General features: G+C 41.0%; 1 protein-coding gene across 3 annotated transcripts in view; it reads left to right on the forward strand.

Annotated features, from left to right (window-relative positions):
• The first annotated feature begins 19,838 nt into the window (after positions 1–19,838).
• Positions 19,839–24,518, forward strand: part of LOC100642295 (chondroadherin-like protein) — a 168,527-nt gene continuing 163,847 nt past the window's right edge. For all 3 annotated transcript variants that reach the window (XM_012315110.3, XM_048410959.1, XM_048410960.1), the window contains exon 1: positions 19,839–20,004. The gene's annotated coding sequence lies outside the window, so the exon portion shown is untranslated. The remainder of the gene's footprint in view (positions 20,005–24,518) is intronic.

Genomic DNA, 24,518 nt, shown 5'->3' on the forward strand with positions numbered 1-24,518 from the left:
GATCCGCAAACCACCAGCGTCTGTCACAGGGAGCTAGACAGCGCGTTAATGGCGATCATCATCGTTAACGAAGATGGTCGCGTGTAAATATTTAGCTCGGTAATGATCGTATTGTTATAATAGACGCAAAATGTATTTGCGACACCTGTTGTTGCCACAAGCGTATCGTCGTTATGAGTCGTGCCATAACCGCCTGGGAGTCATAACGAATCTCCCCTATTCGATCGTCGAACCAGTCAGACGTGTGTACAATATACAGGTGTGAAGCGTGAAATACACGCGATCGCTCGTGAAAATGTTCGAACGCTTTCAAACACTTTTTACGTGTACGTCCCATAAAACATTTTGAAATCCCGTTAGCGCTACAACGAGATACTACGGCGTTTGCACTGGACAAATTTGAAACGAATTTAAAAATGTACATGCAAGTTGTAAGATATTTATCGGAAGCACGCACCTCGCAAAGATCGCCGGAGAACTCGAACGGTGAATTATTCGCTGCATAAACACATTGACTGCCACGACACCCGTATTCGGGTGTCAGCAAAGTTTCTAGTCAGGCCACGTAACCCATATTCGGGTGTCGCTTATTTGACTACTTGCGAAGGATCGTCGTAGGTATTTGAAAAGATATTCCATAATAATAAAACTGTTGAATTGTTAGAAAAGTAATACGAAAATGGTTTATTAAAAAATTATTTAGAATGTGAAACTTTAAAGCATTCTATACATAACTGAGGTTGGTCGGGACAATTTGGGCAAGAAGTTGTTGTTTTCTTCAAATTATTTTGTGCCTTTGTTCGGTCCGTTCGACGTCGTTTATTCGCATAACATAGTTTGCATGCGCGTCTAATGCTTCTTCCGGAATCATTTTTCCGAACGGCGATATTATGCCGACTCCGTCGAAGACAAGGATCTTTTGTATTTTCAGACAACCCTAATAATTTTCCAACTGATAATTGTCTAAATATCCTAATATTTATATTCTTCCTTGTTGCAATTTTGTAAACCGTCGAAGCGTTTACAACAGAAATTCCCAGAAGGAGTCAAACGCCAAGTTTCCTGTATCATTCGATTCCTTTTCTAATTGTGGTGGCATAAAAAACCATTTGGGCGGAATAATCTATACCACACTTTCCTTTATTATATTCAACAACAGCTAGTGGTTTCAATGTTGCGAACAAACGAAACGAAAGATCGTTCTTGAGACCACCACATGAGCGACTCGCATTACTAAAATATCGATGGGAGCATCTAGCAGAGAACGCTTGGTACTGCTGCACGCGTGGCCTGACGGAGATTTCTTTGAAAACACGCGTGGCAGTCAACGTGTTAAGGGGGTATTCTAGTCTAGAGGCATGAATTTCGAACGGTATTTTTCCAAAATTTTTTTTCAAACGGCCGCCACTTTGTGACAAATTTTTTTTTTATTTTTCCAAGGTTCATGCTATAGCGGCATATATACTAATTAAGAATCCGTTCGGCTTTTTTGTTTCAGATGACCAGAAGGGTTGAAATCATGCACGCCAGGACACCCTTTTTTCGAACCCCACTTTGCCAGCTCATAACTTTGTGAATTTTGAGTTTCCTGTTTTCTGTTAATTTTTCATGTAATCTTAAGATATCAATAAACAAATGATAAAAAAATGGATAGTAAAAATATTTTTTGTTTCGTTTATACAGAGCTCCAAAAACCGCCAGAAATTCATGCCTCTAGATTAGAATACCCCTTTAAGGAGCCACGATACGTAGCGACAGCATTCAGCATTGTAATCGTACGTTTAAGAATACTATTCGTAGCAAGTTTTACAGTTTCGGATTGCTTCCCAATTTTACTATCGCAATCGGGACAGTCGCGTCCCGTTGCGATGCCAACGAAATTTCAGAAAATTTCGTACAATCCGCGTGATGTACTGGGTTGGCAACTAAGTAATTACGACAAAACACCTAATGTCATTAGGTGGTAATGACAAAATTCGCAATCAGTTAGTTGCCAACCCAATATATAATTTTCTGCGATAAATCTTCGACTACTTTCGCGAGCCATTGTACATCGATCAGATACCATCGGCAACTATACGAAGCGCACCTTTCCACTTTCTTCAATCGCACGCGTTCAATGTTTGATTCTATGGAACGAAAGAAGAGAAATTAAAAGAAGCTGAAAGATGATCGGTCGAATCGAGACGGTAGTTGTTGATCTCGGTAAATAACACCAGAGAATAAGAAGAAGGCAAGCCGGTGAAGGAAGAGGCAACTGGTTGGCGAAAGAGGAAGTCGGGATCTTTACATCACGAACAGGATGCGCGTAATACTTGGGCGGGGTGCGAGTCGGGTAGCGTGACGAAGAAGAACGGAAGAACGGGTAGTGGAGGATGGGGTTAAAGGAGGCTGGGTGAAAAGAGCGAAAATAGGTGGCGAGTTTCTCGGCTGCAAGTCCGGGAGGAAGAGGAAACGTAAGTGACTAGCCAAGCGAGACTTTTGTGTGTTATATTGTCTTCGAGTTCCCCTAGCCGAGTCGGGCGAACTGCTCGCACAGAGATGCGGCCGAAGAAATGGAAAAGCAGGAGAGGCAGGGGGCGAGAGTGCTACGGCGATAAAGGAAAAGTGGGTGGTATAGGGGGAACGAAATGAACGAAAGGGGGATAAAGAGAGGGACAGCGTTAGAGAAAGAAGGAAGTAAAAAAGAGAAGGGAAGAAGGTGAAGAAGTAAAGCGGAAGAAAAAGGGAGAGCAAGAGGGATTGAGAAAATGGGAAAAGGAAGAGGAGGACAGGGAACAGAGGAGATTTCTTCCCTCGATCCAAGAGTCCGTACGAATCGGTTTCGTCGCGAGTCGGCGCGCCATTCGTCTCTAGCGATTCGTGAATCGTTCTATAAAAAGCTCACCGTGCATTGGTATGCATTGCTCTGGGAGATTTATGAACGACGTCGCGGTCGTAGACCGAAACTCAGAAAATCGCCGAATAAAAGATCTGCCTCCCTTTCCCTCTCTGCCTCAACCCTTTCGACGATCGAAAGATAATGCGCATAGTCGAGCAGATCTTTTATCCTCTTTCTCTCGCTTCGCGCGTTTCTTTATTTAGGTATTATATCTTTTCCTGTTCGTCTTCCTTATAAACGAGATATTTTCCTCGCTGGCTCGATCACTACGAACCGGATTAGAGAACAAGAACGACGAAGAACTCGGAAAGGAGACGCGAGTTTTTAAATACTTCAGCTCGCTTCCGCCGGACAGAAATGAAATTATTAATCCAACTAAATGAGATCCTGACGCTCCCAGCCTGCTAGCTTCCCGAAATGCATTATCGAGTGGATTAATTGGTGGCTGAATCTACGACTAGGTTCCTCGTTCGAAATAGAACGATAAGCTATTCTGTTCGATTACGTTGGATTCTTTCATCTTTTTGGAATGAATTTTTATTTATAGATACTACTCGCAAGATTAGACTGAAATTTGTTAAAGTAAAAATAACGACTAGATTCGTAGGTCACCAGAGGTCGTAGGTGTCATCAGGGAATTGGTAATATTCTGACACGATACGCGGTTGTTTCGAATTACTTTCGATCCAATTCTGTATTTCTACCATTAAGAAATCTTGTAAGCCAGAAAACAAGATTAAGATGCAAGATTCAAGTAGAATTTCGTTTTTTGAAATGAGTTTGTTTAATTATTAATTATCCTAATATTCGATGAAAATAGAGATACAGATATTTCACTCTGTATAGTGCTTTATTCTTTCAAGTAGAATGTTCAACGATATCGTCAGACATGCAAGGGAAGTCTCTATAAAAATCATCCGATATCAACGAATATCAAAGGAACAAGTTGCTGAAACATAGAAGAAGACGTTTCTTCGGTATATTTCCAGTAACTTGATTACGCGTTTAGCTGTTAACTTACTTTGTGGTATAGGATCGCGGAGAAGCTACAGCTCCATAACGTGGCCACGTGAAACGAAATTCAAAGAGAGAACGGTACATTCGTCGTTCGATATTGTGCTTTCACCGTACGTTCTTTGAATTATGCAGTGCCATCGGTAACTGTGTAACCATCGCGTCGCGTCGTTTCGCTCGATAGAAAATAGAAAACTGGTCATTCGAAGCCAGGATAAACAGTGGAACAAATGTTCGAGCGGATGGCAAAAACAGGCATAGACGTGCATTTGTGTGTCATAAAATTCAACCATTTTCGTTTCACGTTGCAGAGAATCTGTTCGAATATCGGACCGCGATATAGACGCGCGTAAACTCTCGTGTTGGTTGAAATAGGACGATCTTTTCTCGATGGAAAAACAAACAGAACGGTGTAAAATTGAAGACGTTGAATGATTATGCATCGTCTTAATTTTGTTCAGTTCCATCCAACGATAATTTTCTCTCGTCGGCCAATTTTCCACCGTTTTTCGCCGCCTCCTCGAATTTACCATAATCTATCTGATTCGTAGTAAGTTAACACTTTGACCGCCACGTTGGTCGTATAAGATCGACTGTTTCTCCTATGACGCCACGGTGATCATTGGTGACCGGAGCCCTTGAACTTTTTACAATTGTAAAAATTGTATGGAAATTGATAGTTTGGGCATTTTGAATATAACCGATAAATAGGAGATACTTTGAAACAAAAAGTGCCCCATTGAACAATTAAACATTTTTATTGGAAGATTAATAAAATAAAAAATGAGAACGAATCTTGCATCTAACGGTGCACTGTGTTTGCATCCATATCTTTGAGGAGCAATCTACGAATATTATTATAAACACACCTTAGAAAATAATCGTAAGTGATGCTTTATAATCGTATAATTGAAGTAGAAGTGTGCACACACCTTACTGTTATATATAGAATAAGCAAATACCGTTTACTAATATCTTCTACATGTTTCAACAATATATTCTGCACGTTTTAAATAAATAAACGAAGCCTTGTTATAATACGTCGCTATCAACTGTTACCAAGGCGCCACGGTGGTCACCCGTGACCACCAATAAGATAAACGGTCCACTGGGGAAGAATGTTGTTTTACATCGTCAATTTATTATTATTTTGCCATTATATGCTTTGAATAATAAAAATACTCCCGTGGCGTCCTCAGCGAAACATGTGATTTCGGCGTGGCAGTCAAAGTGTTAATATATACACGAGTGCACGTATCGAGGGAAAAATGAAAATCGAGATACACGTAGAATTCGATCAGTGAGAGGAGAATGCGAAAAATAATACTTCCAGACTTGTATGAAACGAATGAAATTACAGTAAATAGCTAGATACACGTTCGTTGGTCGATCATTGCCAACGATGTTGTGTCGGCGTTGAGAGATCATATTTTCAATAAAATGAACGATTTCCACGTTTCTGCGATCTACGTTCGAATTAACAGATATGATATCGGCAATCCTGTTACATTTCAGACTACGTTCAACCGGAGCCTGTAACTGTGACAACGAAAAGGAGAAGATACGGTGACTGGCATCGTCGCTGGTAATACGTCATCGTACGAGACATCCGATGGACGTTATTGACACAGAACCACGTTTAAAATATTCGACGATCGATCAACCGAGACCGATCGACGAGAAATTTCCACGTGACAATTATTGTCGAGCGTCAACTTCGTAATCATCCACGATGCGGAAAATTACAGCGAGTTGAAATTTTGCGAACAAAACGAACTAATGTCGAATCCCTCCCCCCCCCCCCCAAAAAAGACAAAAACGTAGAATTGGAGATTCTCATCGTGAATAATATCTGAATGGAATATTTCGCAGTCACTGCGTTGCAGCTAATTAAGCGGAAGGCTTTGCTCGTACTTTATCGTTTGATATCATTCGCGTAGTTATAACCGTCGAGTGGGAACGGCCAGTAATTAAGTAAGATTGATTTTGAACAGAGCGAGCGTATCGTTTCCAGCCGCCAGCTATATTAATAACGGAAGTTCCATCGACTCGAAACACAGGATAGAAAAACAAAAGGGATCGTATTTGCTGGAACGTTCACGCAGCGGAAGTATGAAATCGGAGTATCAAACGATGCCTACGTAATTGCTCGAAAGGATATTTACTACACGGAAATTTCTCTTCGCCTCTGTTACGGCTTCCTCCTTCGATTACGTTTAAGATTCAACAAATTTGGTCGGTTCGAACGCACGGTCGTATATGTTCGAATATCTTCACAAAGTGCCACTCTGTGTGCGTTTCGTGGGTGGCGGAGGAGGAAAAGGAGGAAAGGGAAGAGGTAACTCGGAGTTTGGAATTTCTTAAATATGATCCAGAAAAGTTCTCACGAGAAAATATATTTCTATGCTACTTTGCCAGTTCGATGAATAAGTTGCTTCTTTTCATCTTCTTATGTATTTGTATATTCTTTCCTAGATTCTTTGTTTGATCGATACAAGTTATTTACGGTAGACGAATACAGATGACGATGATTCTAGAATGTGGAATAAATTATTCAGGAAAATACGCATACGCTTTCACAACCAATTACTAATTTTAAAGTAAGTTTCATCGATGGGACGTGTATGGAAACTTTCCAACTACGAGTCTGATGGGATTTCGTGCTCGCAGGATAAAGCAAAACAGAATACTAGTAAATCCGTGCGTGTAAAATGGAGTTTGCAAAGCGTATGGGACGCGTCGAACGCAAGAAAATGTCAGCCATTTCGTTAATGTGGTACGAACAGCTGCTATTTATCAGCGCGAAAATGGACAGCAAAATTACTTCCTCTTTGCCAACCAATCTCCAGATTAATCGAGCGTTCGCAATCTACGAACAACTGTACGGGGGCATCAAAATTTTTGACCAAATTACCGATCTTAATCGTCATTCGTTTAAAATCATCAAGCATTTCTTTTAGCTACCTCATCTGCGAAATCTACGAGAAACTAACTGCTCGAAACTCGTTCATCTCGCGCTATTATCACCTTTCGTCACATATAGAAACTTCGAATTTTAGCGTCGAGAAGATCCAAACTTGTCATTACTAGTTTCCAGCGTTTAATTCTTCCAATTATATGTCTACGGCGTTTAAAATTCTCGAAAAACTCCTGCGTTCCTAAAATCTTCCTGCCTTTTCCCCAAGAAAAGTCCACGTTCTCCGAAATTTCTAAACTGCTTTTAAATTTTAACCTTGCGGTGCAAAGTTTCCTCAGAAAATTCATCGTTCACCCAAAACCTGTAAAGCGTTTCCAATTTTTCTCGCGTTCTAGACATTTTATAATAATTCGACGATACGAATACAACGTCCGTAGACATCTACGAACGAGGTAATTGAATATCTAGCCAGATTTAAAGAAGATAGAAAGAAACGTGTTCGCCGACTGTCGAAAACAAAGCGCAACAACTGGTCGGAGAAGCTTTTTCTTCTTCAATTTGTACGAGATTTGGTGCGCGGTGTGACACTCGAATCGGCGATATAAATCTCGACTGGACAAGGGAGAAAGATCAATGCGGCGGTTGCGAACTGTGCGGCTTCGTTTCACGAGAAATCACGGTTTACCAGGGTGCATCACGTTCCACGTCTTTATTTTTCACCGTACGATGCATCGATTTGCCTGCTGACACAGCGTGTTGGTATTCAAAGCAGCCGCGAAAGCACAGCTTTCGACTCGTTAAGTGGCCGCGCTCCACTTTACGGCAAGTGGAAGCCTGTGTCGGAGGTGTTGCTCAGGATAAACTGTTTGATACCGTGTAACACGTCGTCCAACTCGCAATTAGATGCGTTAAAATTACGTGTTATTTGATAGCCATCTGGTGTCTCGTCGCTCCTTATTTTCCTCTTGATCTTTTCCTTGACCTGCTTTCTTTAATTACTATACGAAATTGGATAAACTATATCGATCGTCAAAGACTCCAATTAGATCCAAATTAGACTCAAACCAGACTCACTGACAATTATTTTATATTAAAACTTGACAAGAGTGCAACACCTAAGGAAATCATAGGATTCGGATTTGTCGATTTCGCGGTTACCAGAGGTACGTAATTTTTTGTTTAATTAATGATGATTTTTTATCGAGATGGGCGTAGAAATCGTGTATCTTTAATCTCACAACTTACGCTCTTTAATATTTTCATTAACTTCTGCGTCAGTCTTTCCGATCGTCGATGCCTAGAAAAAGATACGATTCGCGACTAACAAGATTCTAATATCTTCATCGTGTATCTTATTATCATTCAACGCGTAATACTGCGAAAGATGGCATCTTTTTTAGCACAGATAACTATCGGTTTGTATAATTTAACGATCGACGTTGATTCGTCGAACACGAATTCCAAAGAAAAAGCTTTACATATGTCAAGCTAATTGCAAATTGATGATATCCGATCGATAGCTGTTGGTAGCATCCGTGAGCGCGGTATAGGGCGCGAATAAGTGACAAGAAAAAGAGTAAACTACCGTGATAGCAGGTAGTTTAACGAACTCGTAGTTGGCCAGCTATAATTAACGTGCCAAGAGTAGTGGATGCGTGTTTGATGCGTTGCAGACACGCAAGCATGTTAGGACCAAGATTAATTGCGATAAAAATGACACCAAGTTATAATTAAGACCTTCTCGGAGAAGTGGCTGCGGCGTCCGCGAGTTCCAGCAGCAAGTTACGCTTTCGACTCGGCGTTTAAACTTCGATCGATGCCTCGTACATTCGCGAATATTTCCTTCGCGTGAACTCACGAAACTCGCGAAAGATCGATCGGCCCTCGCGCTTTCTGTGTTCTCTGAATCGACGAGGCAAGACAATTGCCGAAGCTCGTTCCAGTATCTCGCGTTATTTGCATTTGATTGCGACATTGCCGCGCGTTGCCTCGGATAGCATATTTCGCTAGCTCCCTTCCTTTTTCCCCCATTTTATTCATCGATCTTCAGTTTCTTTCTCAAATGAAATTTCGCTTCTGTGTTTCTCCTCGTTCGACGCGATGCATCTACCTACGCGGCGTGTATGTTTGTATGCGCGACCTGAGCTTAACGCGAATCCCGATAAAAGTAGGTTTTCAGAGGTCATTCTGATAAGCTAGAAAATAAAGCTGAAAGAGTAAATTACGACGATTTAACCGAATTAGAAGCAGCCTGGTAATTAACAATCCCGTTTCTACGTAAATTCAATCCTCTGTATTTGTAAACGCGTTAATGAGCGGCCTGAACGTGCCACGAATCCTTCCAGATTTGTCGCTCTCTTCGAATCGTTCGTATTTCCATTTACTTGGACGATCCTCCTCAAAAACCGGATGCTGCGGTAATCAATTATACCGTGTCCTTGGTTCACGTTCACAGTTATCGATGCTTTAGCATTGGTTCTTTAATCGTTTTCACGAAGCTGCAGTGAGCTTTAAATACAACGCTTATACATGGAGGACGTGAATCATAGTGGCGTAAATCGGTCCATCGATATTTTTGATGAAACGGAGTTCTGCGTTCGCCGTTATACAAATTTCATGGTATTTTCCTCGGGTTATGAAAACGTATCGCGGCAAACTTTATACGACTATCATAACGAAGTTACAACTGAATTAATGATAAAACCAAGGGAAGGATATTCTGAAGAGTCGAAATACGCGACCGGATTCTCATTCACAAAATCTCGACTCGCTCCATTGTGATTATCAATTTATCACACGACCCAGCTGGTACAATACCGGAGAAATAAATATTCCAATCGCCAAAAATTACCAGTATTTCGTGTTAGGTTTGTTTTACATTCGCAGCTTTCGTTTTCCACGAAACTTGTTTCTTTTCGTCATTAATTCGCAACCCTGGTAAAAATTAGATTGCCACAGGAATTCGCGATGAGTATCACACATAAATTCTATGAAACAACGTCCTCTGTCGAATGAATTGTACTTTTGCCATCGTATTTGAGTGTAAGGTAATTAAATTTCTCAATTAACTGTATTTCAACAGAAGATATTAACCCCTTGACTACAGGTGTCGCGGGACTGAAACTACACGCAGTGCCGTGAGCAATTTTAAGACAAAGAATCGCTGCAACTCATCCTGCTAATTTAACTTGCAGTAGTTATTATTATTCGTATAATATATTCTATAATTAAAATCGCAGAAATATGCATGTAATGACCTCCCTCGTTAAATTAAAAATACCTTTCGCAAACATGTTTTTAATAACGTTGATAGTAGTAACGAACGAGACTGTAAAAATATCTAATGTCTCTTCTGCCGCCTCCTTCGATCCACGGTACATACTTATTTAGCTTTCTCTTATTGTCTTTTTTTCATGGATTACCTTTGCTTTCATTTGGAATAACTTTTCTTCCTTGATAATACAAAATTGTTTGTAAAACAATTCTTCTTTTTAACGCACGGTTTAATTTACAATTAATCGATGCTGGCTGCCTATACTATTTCAATCACGCGTCAAGATTGGCCAGCTTTTATTTGCAATAGAAATAACAAGTAAAAATAATAAGTAATTACTTGAAATAAAAGAAGAAAAGAGTTTATTCGAAGGTAAGAATGAACGCAGAAATATAAATCCGAATATCCTATTGGAGAAATAAATTACTTTCAACCGATAATTTCAAATAATAATGCAAAATAAAAAGCTTTTCATACATGTGCACACATATGATAGGCATTCAAATTATTGCAAATTATTCGGAATATATTCGCAAGTTATTGATACAATTGGCAATTCAAACATTTCATGAGAATTGTATGACCATTAATTATAATAGAGAAAGGAAAAAACAGTCGTTCAACTGGACCTGATGATGGAAGACGAGCACTTGTTAACGAAATCAACCATGTTCACAATGTACAACATGAATGCCACTGGTATTACATATGTACATTATTATACATATATCTGTCGAACACAAATCGAATAAAATTAATAATTAAAATAGGCCATCAGAATATGAACATCACGGTAGATGTAAACATCGCCGACGATACATATCATCGGGGAAAATTATTTGCCTGGTAAATATCGAATATCTAAATTCCAAATGATGCAACAAATAAGAAAATAATTTATTTTTCAAATACGCGATTACGTGAATCGAAATCATTTGGTGCAACGTAACAGGATAATTAACAAATGAAATAAACATTTTATTTGAACAACTATTGGAACAAAAATTTATTTCCCATAATGTTTTGACGCTATTCTAGTATTTAAAGGTCTAACAATCTGAGATTTCCTACGATTTATAAATAGCCCGTTTATTTTGACAGTGGCGTAAGTTCATTCTCCTTTGTTTCGAAACATCAAAGTGTTTCAAGTTCTGATAAGGTCTCCTTGTAGTTTGTTCGTGTCCCTACGTATTTATGTAAATGTAAATTCATTATGCAAATAGTTTTTCTGAGAATCAACTAGGCCGATATATATTCTCAGGGTCACGAATGGACTTACACTTTTACAATTACTGAATTGTGCAATTCATTAAATGTTAATTATTCGGAATTTATAAATGAAACAAATGTGAACGAATTAAAATTATTGTATCATTATGTCAGAGGTTACCCATTGAGAAAAGAAAGCAAGATGGCAATAATATAAATATAACGCTCTCTACGATCTTAGATTTATGCTTCGATACGACCCAATAAGAAATGTAAAACTATCCTTCGTTTAACAATACATCAAATGCAATTATTATTGCGTTTAATTGGAACAATTTAATCGGATAAGTGTCACAACAGTTTACGTATTTAAACTCGTTCGTGTCCGTAAATGCAAGGTACAAGCGAAATACTAAAGTTGGAATTACACTCGCTATAATAGATTTGTTCTTAATTATTATTGGCGCTTCGACTGTTTAACCAGGACACAGATCACAGAAAAATGACTCGCGTCACTTTCGAAAAATAAACGATTATGCAATTCTATTTATTAACGACATTTCAATTGATTAAAAAAAAAAGACACGAATATCTTAGAATTTAAATTGCAAATTCTTGATAAATAAAAAGTTTACGGTAAGGTGCAAATTTTTCGTTTTCTCAATTTTCTTTCAAAAATTGAACTTACACCGTTTCCGAAATAAACGGGCCATTTCCCTTTTCGTTGTATTCGATACGATTGCTGAAAGCGTGATATTCTTTTGTACGAATTAGTCGATAGCATAAAGTCAGCTTGTTAAGCGCGTTAATATTTCTTATGGGAGATGAAAAACGCATGGCCCGTACGAGATACAAAGAGCCGTTGTCAAGGGGTGAATACAATTCCAACAGAATATTCAATTATACCCTTCCGTCTGGCTCTGCACGTACATTCTTGCTTCTACATACTTGGCTTATTCAAAGACGAAGCAAGTAAATTATTCAGCTACCACTTTCTATCCATTACGATACGTTCCTTTCATTTTCACGCTTTTCGATGCATTATACGCTCGCCCAATGGAAATTCAATTCTCTTCTCTTCGTTACCTGGCTCCCTGTTGCTCTTCGGCCTCGGGTTGTATCCAATTTGGAAAACTGACGCATCGACGATCTTCTTTTATTTCCCGATATTTCTCTCTTCGAATCGAAACAAAAGGGCGATGAGAAACGGCCGGCTTGTTAGTAGAAAATGACATTTACAGGAAAAAAGAAAGGAAAATAGCAGCAGGTATAGGAAGCCGGACAAATTAGGAAAAACGAGTTACGAAATAAAAGGAGTTGACGTTAAACGTTTAGGAAAATGAATCGCGCTACTTCGCGTTTAGTAAGTACAAGAGGGCAATGACGTGTGAAAACGCAGTCTGGCCAACGCGTCTCGAAATAACGTGTTAATTAAAACAAAACGCGAACGTTACAAATAGAGCGTAACATCTTGTTGCCGCTCGCGTTGAACCGACGTATTTCGTTCCCCGTGTAACAGGAGAAACAACAATTCCACCAAAAGAACGCCGGTAGATTAATTTCTCTCGTTTCTTTCGTATTTTGTAGCATTGCCAAATAGAGAGAAAAACGATGCTCGATCTTCACGAGGAATACGTTCCTTCTCTCTCCTGCCGAGTTTCTTTGGATAACGACGAATCGCCATCCTACCTGAACCAATTGTGTCCTCGTTTTTACGAAAATTCACGGTAGACGAGTACAATGTTCCTTTGTAAAATCAAGTTTGTTCAAATTATCTACGATAATTCCGCGCGTCGCGTAAGCTCGTCGAGTTTCCTCGAAAGATCGCAATCTCGTTCGTCTTGCGGCGAACCGGTACGGCTGCGATTCAATGTACCTTGGATCTCAAATTTCTTGAAGTTGCTGCCAGGCTTTGGAAATCTAGAATGGATTCCATGCGACAGTATGCAAGTCGTGCATCCACAATTCATCCTCGACTTTCTCGAAATCCTCCTCGACTTTGAAAAATCTAGATTGAATTTCGGATAGTAATTCACACAAGTTTCACGATCCATCGTAGACTTAAAATATTTTTCGTGAACGAGGATTCAATTTTGCGTGTTAATTTTCAGAGATGTACCACGAACGACAGATTCCAAATTTCCTTAAGAAACGAGATGTTTAGTTCCAAAAATAAACCCGCTGCTATTTAATATTCGATTTGCCGTACACGCCTCTCTACTTTCTTCTAATTAAATCTTAAGAGGTTCCGTTATCTGTTACGTTGAAAGAAACTTCAGGAAAAAAAGCTACACCCAAAGATCGCCACTATTTAAAGCTCGATCTACTTATACACCTCGTTCTACGGTTCCTCCATCGATCGTATCTCCGTTCTTCATCTTCCTGCGAATCTTCAAAGATTTAAGAAGAAGATCAATCGTGTACATTGAACGTGCCTACGATGTTCCAAAAAAGAAAAAGTTACGCTCGAAGCTTGTCGTTGTTTAACACCGAATTAGCTTACACATCCCATTGCACGTTTCTGCTGCCCAACGACGACTCTCGTTCGACCATTCCAAGCAGAAAATTAGCTCGAGCAGATCGACTAACGAGTATTATACCTGTTCGCTTGGTTCGCCGTACGCCTCTTTCTCCTCATTCCCGGAAGTCGACGCACGAACGGCCGTTTTCTTTGGCGTAGCCACGCGAACGTGGTGCAAGGGTGGCAAGAACATGGAAGTGAAGCGAGTTAGGCGAAGGGAGTGGAACCAACGAAGGACAGGGACGTCAGTATTGACCCAGTTGGTGGCGCTCGCTGTTGCTTCACCCTCTGCAAACCCCCGGCGACGGTGGCTGCTCACGCGGTACACCGACAGAGCCCGCCAGCTACGTTTGTGTGCGTGCGTGGCCACACAGCGTGTGCAAAACCGCGCAAAGTGTCACGTTACGCAACTCTTCACCCCCTCCATAGACAAAGACGTCGGTTAAACGAGGCTACACGCAGCGTTCCCGGTGATTCTCGCGACTTCCTCAAAGGACCGCCCCTCTAACCAGGGGATGATACTTTTCAAGGACTTCTGCCGGTGACAAAGGGGCGCCAACCAGGTCTGTTAAAGCGGCCAGATCGACGTTTAAACGCGAACGATTCTGCGTTTTAATTAGCCTTTGTCGTGCTCCGCTCTTTCGCTGTGCCGTGGCTCGCGAAAATTTTTAAATACCCATAGAAAATCTGCGCGCGTATGTTACGCGAGTTTATCATATTACGAAAGTAATTTGTTATATTTTGATATCGTTGGGGCGAGCTGATTAGGGAGGTACAACGAAGAGATAGATAATGCAGCTTGATAAGTGGTACTAATTAGCGAGATAGAGATCGTTAAATATTAACGCGGCTTGTATTAGAAAATTACATGGTAAATAATCGATCACCGCTATACAACACCGCAGTAACTAAGGAACTTATTAAAACGTATTTATATGATATGATAAATTTTGCTTCGTGATTTAATCGAACATCGCTCCCTCGATTTTAACAGTGTGTGCGTAATTGGAGTACCTTGTGCGTCGATTATTGACTTTTCCAATGAAGTTAATTATTGTAACGAACCGACTTCGTTAAGCATCGATTTCTCATAACCTGCTCGGAAAATCAACTTCTCCCTTTATTTTTTTATCCCACGTGGATATTTTGAAAAAATACCGGGCTGCGCGTCGTATTCGTAGAAATTATATTCTCCAGGTAACACGTGTATAGAGAGAGAATAAATTTTCTCGATGGCAAGTTGCGCAGGAAGATCTGGCCTTTGTTCTGAGTTCGCGGCCGGCGAAGGGAATCCTATTCAACGGTTTGAAAAGGAAGTTCTTCGCGAGTAGATCTGAACGTTGTAAGTTCTCCCGACGAGCTCGCAGAGTTTAAAACGTATCGGACATTGTCCGTAGTCTGGCAAAATTAAAAAGGGCACAGTGTCCGGCAATTAAGCGAGAAGCATCGAAGACACCGTGAAAATTGTATTACAATTAAACGGTCATTTAATAGACGCGACATAATTGCTGTCCGTCTGGGTGTTCTTTGTTAGTTTTAACGAGGAAACTTCTTTCCGTTGCAAGTTGCAAGTAACGTGCCGCAAATTATTACACGATGAACGTGGATACATTATAGAATAACAGAGCACCGTTCAGAAGCCCGTTGCATAATTTATCTTCGTTGGCATAGTTCTGTTGGATGGAATATCGCATCGGTCGGACGAGTGCATTGCATCGATAAATAAAAACCGAGACGGTTAAGAAGAAATAACAAATGACAGACAAAAGAAATGTGGCAACGATTAATGCTACAACTGTTAGATGTGTCCAAACGATCAATTTGTCGTTTTCCTTTCTACCGATACAATACAACGGCACATGTTTCAGAGCTCGAACGATCTTTAACGAAATAACGACCGAGACACCGATCGTATAGGCGGAACTTGTTCATTTCGTCTCGAAAGTTCGCGTAGTATCGCGCTAAAATAAATAGATGCATCGACAGAAACCGATACTGTGTACTATCGCAAAAATACGTACATCGTAAGATAGCGTCGCTTTGATCGTTATAACTTATACCCGAATACGTCTGTTGTAATGGAATTGTACACGTAAACATATCCACGCGCAAGAACGATCTGTAGATGGCGTTTGTACAATTGAAAAAAAAAAATTTCGTTATTTTTCAGCCAGACAGCGCGTGTACAGGTATAGACGAAAGCTTGTTTTTTTCTCCCGCGTCATGTATTTTCTTTCATATACATTTGATTTTGATTTTTTGGTGTACGTTTTATACTTTACTCGCCGATAGTTCTACCGTTTCAAACAAACAAATCCATAAATCCAGAGACGAGGTTGCGATCGAGATTATTATTCCATCGACGTCCGATGTGTTTTAATTCGTTCGGATATTTCTAGTGATAAGACGTTGCGACATAGTTCGCGCATGCCGACGATCGAGTTAATTAAGAAGGAAACACGATCACGAGGCTTACGAACGAGGTTTGCTGTTGGTAGCGTTGATTGCTAAGTGGTTCGCGGAGATGGCACCGGATACGCGTAACTTCCGCTATGGGAGCAAGTTCGCGAAGAAACGGAGAATTGACGAGTAAGCGATTGAAATATCCTGTTCGTGCTGCTGCTCGATGAGAAGAGAAAATTTTATGTTAATTAAATAATAAATATATCGAGCGTAATAATTAATCTCCTCCGAGCGTAATAATTCTATATCTTTTTCAGGAATTTTAGAATCGGAGAATAATTGCAAATTCAACGAGAATTGTAAGGTTTCCATATCTTTCCCTTTGGTTTCATTCGAACGCCGGCCATAGGAATTTTTTACGAACGTATATAACGTTATATAAAACACTGAAATTTCATTATCCATGTAACGAGACACGACTATCGATATTACATTTTGGTAACAGTTGAGCTGAATCTGAAAATATCTATAGAAATTACAATACTTGCTACACGTAGTAAAAACGTTGGTACACACGGTGAACGTAAAGTATATCATTTTAAGCGTGTAAGAAGTTGAAGTACAAATAATCAACTATTTCAATTCTTTTGCGTTCTCTGCGAGGCACATGTTCGTATCAAATATCTTGCAACGTCCATGTCTATTTGCAAATTTGCTTCAAACTTCAAGACGTCTTATTACTCAGCGTTAATGAAATTTCCGAAATTTCTGTACAACATATGTAGAGGTTTCTACAATATAAATGGTCGACTAGTAGTTTCGTAACTACACAATTTCACACAGCGAAGACGATTTTCATCGAGACGATTGAAAATGTTGAACAATGGAATTCGTTTTTCACACGTACATGGAATTTACGGCGGTTGGAAACTACGTAGACATGATTAATGAAGCTTCGGTATTGAATTATTCGGAACAAACAGCAGCGCGTTTCAGACAACGTCATCGTTAAATCTAAACTAATTTGCTCGGGGGATGTGGATGAAACGCATCGATTGAAAAACCCGCAACGGGAAGCGGGCAACCCGAGAGAATTGAATGGACCTTGACTAGAGGATCCGCAAACCATTCAACGAATGCAAACCGAACGATAATTTGGCAGCGAGGATGTATTTATTTTCCTTTCCTTTTCATCGTAATGCGTTCTACGATCGACATTGAAACATTCGTAGTCACGCGTCCACGATATCTCGTTACCGCGTCGGTCCTTTGTCTCTCGCGTTTCATCTTTTGCATTCGTTCATTTTTATTAAATCTTCTCGCTCTTCGACGAATCGGCGCGTCGATCACCATAACGATTCGATAACGACTCGAATAAATATTTCTGCCACGCGTTAAACATTCCGCTCGACCGTCTAACGTAATTTCGAAGCTTCGTCGCAAGTCACGTGTCTTTGAATAAATGTTCTTTTTTTCGGAGCATTGCTTGACATTTTTTTAAACCACCCCATCACTCGGGGAAACGTAACGCAAACATTGCGAGTTGGAAAATATTATCAGTTGTCCGGAAATCATACTTTCTAGCAGACTTATGCAAAATGTAAGGAAACTTGTATTGTGAGAGAACTTTGTTATTCAAATTGCGATACTAAAAGGACGCGCTTAAAAGATTGCAGGGTGTCTCAATGGCGCAACCGTTCAACAAATCAACGTTTCGAAGCAACGTTGAAAGTTAACTTTAGAACACAAACGTTATTCGATATCCTTTTAACACAAATATTTGCAGAATCTGCCATACTCAGTCTTTCTCTCTATGATAAAATATTTCACATTCCACCGTAGTTAATATTTTACGGTATTATTGTACATATTTGCTTAATAGTCGATAATCAAACACGAAACATCCGACAAACGAGAGTTTCACGCTCCAAGGCTCTAAGGTTAAATAATACTGAATATTCATATTCGATATCCGATATTCGTCGAATTCGACGAATCTCTATATTGATTAACCGTCTTTTGGTTTCGCCAACTATAATTCTTGTTAGATAACTAACTTGGCTAAATTATCAAGGAAACAGCGGTGATACTTGCTGCCTCGTATAGGTAACTGACGTGGCTGACGTGGGATTAGTTTCACAACTAACGATAGAATAGCTTTTACGTCGTATAGATGGGTGATCCCATTTGTGAATGGACAAGCAACAAGAACGTACGCAAGGAACGGAGCAAGTTCTCGATGTATATTTACTTTGACTGGAAACGTTGCCATATAATAACGTCAGTTTTCTGGGAATTCGAGCAGAACGGCGCAATTGTAAGCACCGTCGTTTGTTGCGGCAATTTATTCCGGGCTTTTGAGACTGTAAGCTCTAAAATTTTCCGCTTTTGTTTCCCAGGCTGGAATATAAAAAGTGGCATTAAAAGATTTGTTTGTCAGTTTTATAGATGGGAACAGCAGAAACGATAAATGGTATTTTTAAAATGGATGTTTATGATAATGGCCGAAAGGTACGAAGAATCAGGAGATCCTGGTCGTTTAAAGTATCGTAGAAACGCGACAGAATGAGTTAGAACTAATCTTTTAGGCCTCTTATCCGTCCCCGTTCCCTAGCCTCAACCAAAACCAGCTCTTCCATCCACAATGTCTGGGGCGAACAAAAGCCACTCCGAGCATTATAATGCAAACCAAAATTCTGCTGCCTTACCACAGCCACCCAACAGAATGCCATTAATGAGCAATCTCTAGCCAACTCTGCCAATTACAGCACCTGGCGAACGAGATCGGTTCGATCTTTCCTTTAAATTCTTGATATTTCGAGAATATAATATATAAATAAATATATTAGAACGAACGAGTAATTTTTAGCAAATACGAACGCTTGTTACAGGATCTATACTTAATTCGTGAAAACTATTAAAGGGCCAACTGGGTGTCACGAAGCGAAAAGTTCATACCGTCGAAATTCGAGAAAATTCCCACTCGTTTCGTAGGTACATATTTTGATCTGTTGTACGAATAAAATTAAAGGAACATAACGTAGGTAGAAGCTGCTTTTCTAAATACATTACTTCGTAGATATATTCGATTACTTTGTAGGTATAACTTCGCGTACTCTCGAATTTGTACGTTATTCTAGATTTAAATTCCCAGGCGCGCATACACATTTACACGCGATTAACTCGATTGTCTTTAGCTGGTGTCAGAACTAACGGAAAGCAGCTTAAATCGTAGAAAGAAAAACTGGCGTTACAGGAATTAAAAGATCGGAATAAATAATCTCACTGGGAGGAATTGCGCGACATAGTGAACGGACATTTTGGTCGCGTTGACCATGCCCATCGTGCACAGTGTGCAGACTCGTACGTTATGCTTTCACGGCGAAGAATTCATTGTAAAAGGAAGAGGACGAGTTGCTTTGGCGTGAATGGTTGAAACACGGCGCGGTGAAGGGCAAAGGGCGAGCCGAGGTGCTCGATCCGCTTGAAACGGGCTTGGGCCACTCGGCTAGGAGGACGAGAGGAGTCAAGGCGCAGGTGCACCGTGGCCTCCTGTCGTCGGCGTCGGCGTCGGCATCGGCGTCGGCGTCGGCGTCGGCGTCGTTGCATGCTCCGCTAAGGTACGCGCGCTCCGCCACGGTACAGAGCGCGGCAGGAGTCCAAAGGATCACGAGGTCCAATCACGCAAAGTCGCTCGCCGGTAGCCCGTTGTCGTCTAAACGACTCTTGACATGAGCCTCGGTTCCCGCGCGTCCGTCAGCTAGGGGAGCAACTTCCGGTCTAAGGTCAGTGATACATCGATCATCGCGATCGTCCAGTCGAATCGTTCAACGCCACCACCAACAGCTTCGACGCTTCTATTCTTATCGTATCAGTGATCTTGCCATTCGCTTATTTCTTATCGATCAGTGAATCTATATATCGTTATACCGTTATGTATATGCGATATAAATTAGAGGAAGAAAGTTGAAAATGATATACATGTATCTATGTATGTAGTGGAAAAAGCACCGAGCAATTGTCGAGGGATAAGTAAAGGTGTTTGATCGGATCGTTAGACAAGGATCAGTGATGATCAGTGATGAACGCCCGTGAACAAGCGAGCACCTTTCCAAAGATTCTCGCGGGAAAATCGGGACAAGTGACGATCGTGTGCTTCGTTTAGATTGTGGATGAAATGATATTTCGGGATATGAAGTGCGGATAATCTTTGATGGTTCTATCCTTCGTGCCATCCTTCTGTTTGTTCGTACGAGTTTGAATAAAAGAACGAGTCTTACGAAGAACGTTTCATAAGTATCGTTGTCTATGCTTGATCGAATGATTCTAAGACTGGTATTAGTCTGCAGTATCGAAAAAGGTGGCTATTTGTTCACGGGCCCGACGAATACCTATCAGACACCTGTTACTATGCTCGGCAAGAATTTCTCGTCGGCAGCGTTGAAGTTCTTGGTGACGGGGTTAACGAAATTTCGCCTCACGGAAGATTTTTATTTAATTTAGTTGTGTGTATGGTTCATAAAATTATTCAGAGAAGTTGGTATCTCCAGGCTACAGTAAATTGCACGAGGTCGAAACGGATGTGAGTAACCATTTCCTTTTTTTCCCCCTCCCTTTTTCGCGGAAAGTTTCAAAGAGACTCGGCTGTACGTTCGTAACTTCGTGCCTTCCTCTCTTCGTCATCTTCTTCTCTGAACTCTCTCTCTCTCGTATCTACTTCTCCCCGAATGCTTTCTCTTCATGTTCATAATAGCCGTAATACAGCTTTGAAAAGGTACGAGAGTTGGCAAGTCGAAACTTGTAGTTTTAAGGGAAAAAGGTATGCGAGGCCTGCGCGAATTTCGTGGTAGCGTCGTGCTAGCGCACGTATAACAACAGCTCGGACTCGCGGAAGTAGCGTAGAACTAGGATGTCGGCGACGATCCTGGTGGCGACTTGGAAATCCTAGCGTGCACGAGTTTAATGAGCTTCTGAGCCATTTTCCAGGAAGACCCTTCTGAATTTCTTAAAACAAGAGTTATCGATCGTTTCGCGGCCTCTCGCGGATACACGCCTATACCCGGTGAAAAAATATTCGCCGACGCTCTCCTTAAGGTTCCGTGCATCGCATCGAAATATCAAACACGCGAGAGTATCGGATTCTTTTCCTCGTCTATCGTTTGAAACGGAACGAAAGCAGCGAACGAAACGGATCGCGTAATGTTGCGATAAATACAGCAAGGCGCTTGGTATCGTGTTGCTTTTTTAAAAAAAGCTATAGACTCGAAGAGGATTATACAAAAGCTATCGTATGCTGTAATACGCATTTTCTACCCTGAACGTTCGATGATTTCTCTGACTGAGCCGTCTCTTTGTACGTCAGCTCGTTGAATGCGTAGGTTAAACTCGTTAAAGGCGTGTCCTTGCCTTTAACGAGTCGCATCTTAACTCCGAAATATCGACGTATGCCGACAAGTTGCTTAAGAAAAGGAAACGCTCGTTGCCCTGCCAAGAGGTTGTACGTTCTACTTGATTCATACGGCGGATAATGGGAATTCTCGTAGTGAACGAGGAACTGGGACTGGTAAAAGCTAGGAACATGATGCTCTTTGTTTCGCCTTAACAAATATTGACTGTACGATGGAAAAATGATATTCTCGTTTGACAAACTTTAGTCATGAAAGAAAAACTTCAGTCGTGGATACGCGCAACGTATCCAAACGTCCAACTCCACCCTGTTTCGTCAATCATCTACTGATAAAATAACCACGCGAAACCTGTAGTGTAGTATCGCGGAACGAATTACATGCTCCGTTCACTTGTCGTTTTCGCCACAAGATCGATTACGCGTCGTGGTTTGTAGCTCGAAATATGTACATGGGCGCGACAGTAGGGCTAGAATTACAGCAATTACGTGTTCCGATGAAACATCCGAAGAGCGATGCAGCTCTCCAAACCGATCGACTCCTCGAATTTTATTAATTCTTCAACCTCGTTACGTAAGCGCACGGTTAATGTTCGATTCTAAAGAAACAAACCTCTTTATGAATATATTGGATTGGCAACTAAATGATTGCGGATTTTGTCATTAGGTGGTGTGGACAAAATCCGCAATCTCTTGGTTGCCAACCTAATATTACACGCGTTATACGAAACGTACACATTGTGCAATTTTATCAGCATCGTTACGAGACACCACCATCATCGATATCTGAAACAAGTGTAGGGACAACGAATGAAATTTCAAGTTGTCTTACGTAACACGTACAGTATGGACGTAAAAGTTTGCCGTGGTAAGCCTTCAAATACTTTGGTGAGCCGGTGTATATACATAATTGATCGGTTTGACATATTCGTCGGTATGACAGTTTGTCAGAACACGCATCCACCGGTAACCATAGACTAACGCGATTCGTTGGAACTCGAACACGATATTCCTGGCATCGACTAGCGTTTCACGGTAACCGCGAGCGTCAAATGTCAATGCGCGTGTGTGTTTTAACATTCGGCGGCGCGACGCGACGCGTTTCGATTGAACCAGGCCAGGGGACTCTGACAGAATGAGCACGATATCGATCGCGCCGAGAATATTCACCGAAGCGAACGTACGACGAACCGAAGAAACAACTTTGAACGCGCGTTGCGCGTAACAAGTGGCTCCGTTCTTCCGCTTCTGGTCTCTTTCTCTCTTCTCCGTTGCTTCCATTGTTCGATCTTGCTGATTCTCTCTGGTCAGTGTTCCAGAATCGCGCAATACGTTCACAGTATAGAGACACGTTTTCATTCTGTACAATAGCATCCATTGTGCGGTCGACTTACCGCGTGCCTTTTCGTTCGTTCGGGTTTTCGGATTTTTCGACCGTTTCTTGGCTCGATTGCTTGCTATTCAGCGTTGCGATGTTTTGAAAGCTTGTCCCGACGATGTAGACGTTCGACGATGGCATTAGAATGGAAACGACGAACGTTTCGAGGTTGATTTTGGTGAAAAAAATGTTCTATTGGTAGAGTTGTCCTTTGTAATTGGTACAAAGACCGAAAGGAAGTTTTCTAAAAAACCGTGATTAACGACTTTTGAATTTATACACAGTGTTACTTGAGACTTTGTTCTCCCACTAAGAGACAAAGCGTACTCGAGCTTCTCCTTCGACACAACGAAACGTCGTTTCCTTTTCCAAAGATCTCGCATTTTTATACTGCTTTCACGACTGTGCGTTATTTTCTTCCGACTGGGAATTTAATAAAACATTTCTCTAACCTTCGTCCACGTACAGACCCTGTTCGTAAGCGTAAGGACACCTGCTGCTTTTAAACAAAGCTCGATAACCGACTCAGATTATTAGGGAAATGATTAATCGTTCAGAATTTTAGGTTCGTGCGAGATAACGATAGAAGATAGGAGAAGAACAAATTAACAACCACGTCTTTCCTCCCATGCACCTTCATTTAAATCTTGCCCAAAAAATTAGCAATCTGGATAAGAATCTTTCTCCGAGAAATTTGAATATACGATACGATTACCAACATGACTGAACCGATGCTGAAAAGATGGAGCAGATACGCAAGAATGGATTTAATTTTGTACTACAATATATTCATAATTATTGCGATACTTCTCTCAAGTTCCAAACGAGATATCAATTCGTACAATTCGAATAACTCGTCATAATGTGGTTGTCAAACTTGTGAAAGCTCATCTTTCCATATGCGTCTTAATACTCTCTAAAACCATCTTATCGTCCGAAACAGAGTTTTCATCCGAGTCAACGTTCTCGTATCTACTCGTAAATACCAATTCATTCTCGTTCGTACGTTCTGCATCTCCAACTGCATAAAAAAACATGGAATATACGTTGGCCGACGTATTCGTCTAGTAATAAAACACATACATCGAGGGATCTAACGCGAGTCAAGCCATTTGCTCGTACGCGTATGTTGCTGGACTGTGCGATATTAGAAGATGGAAACGTTCCGTTGGTTGAAATTTTCCGTACCGTTGGTTGTCAGCCACGGCACGAAGAATTTATGGGACCGGGTGGGATTCAACAACGCCCTCTCCGGAGATTTCAATCCTGTTTCGCGCGTACCTCGTCATCAGCAATGTCCCGAATTTCCGCCAGTACCACACGGCCAAGCAAAAGCATAGGGTGTGTCCGATTCGAGTGTGCGTGTTCGCTCACGGTTGTTTGTTTAATCCCTCGAGGGATCTGCAACATGGCCACTTGCCGTTTTCGCTTCTATCAAAGGCTCTTCCCCATCGACCGCACTTTCCAACTAAAACCTGCCCCCTTTCGCTCTATGCAGTGTCAACACGGTGTCCATC

The sequence above is a fragment of the Bombus terrestris genome, chromosome 12, assembly GCF_910591885.1.
Source record: "Bombus terrestris chromosome 12, iyBomTerr1.2, whole genome shotgun sequence".
NCBI lineage: Eukaryota > Metazoa > Arthropoda > Insecta > Hymenoptera > Apidae > Bombus > Bombus terrestris.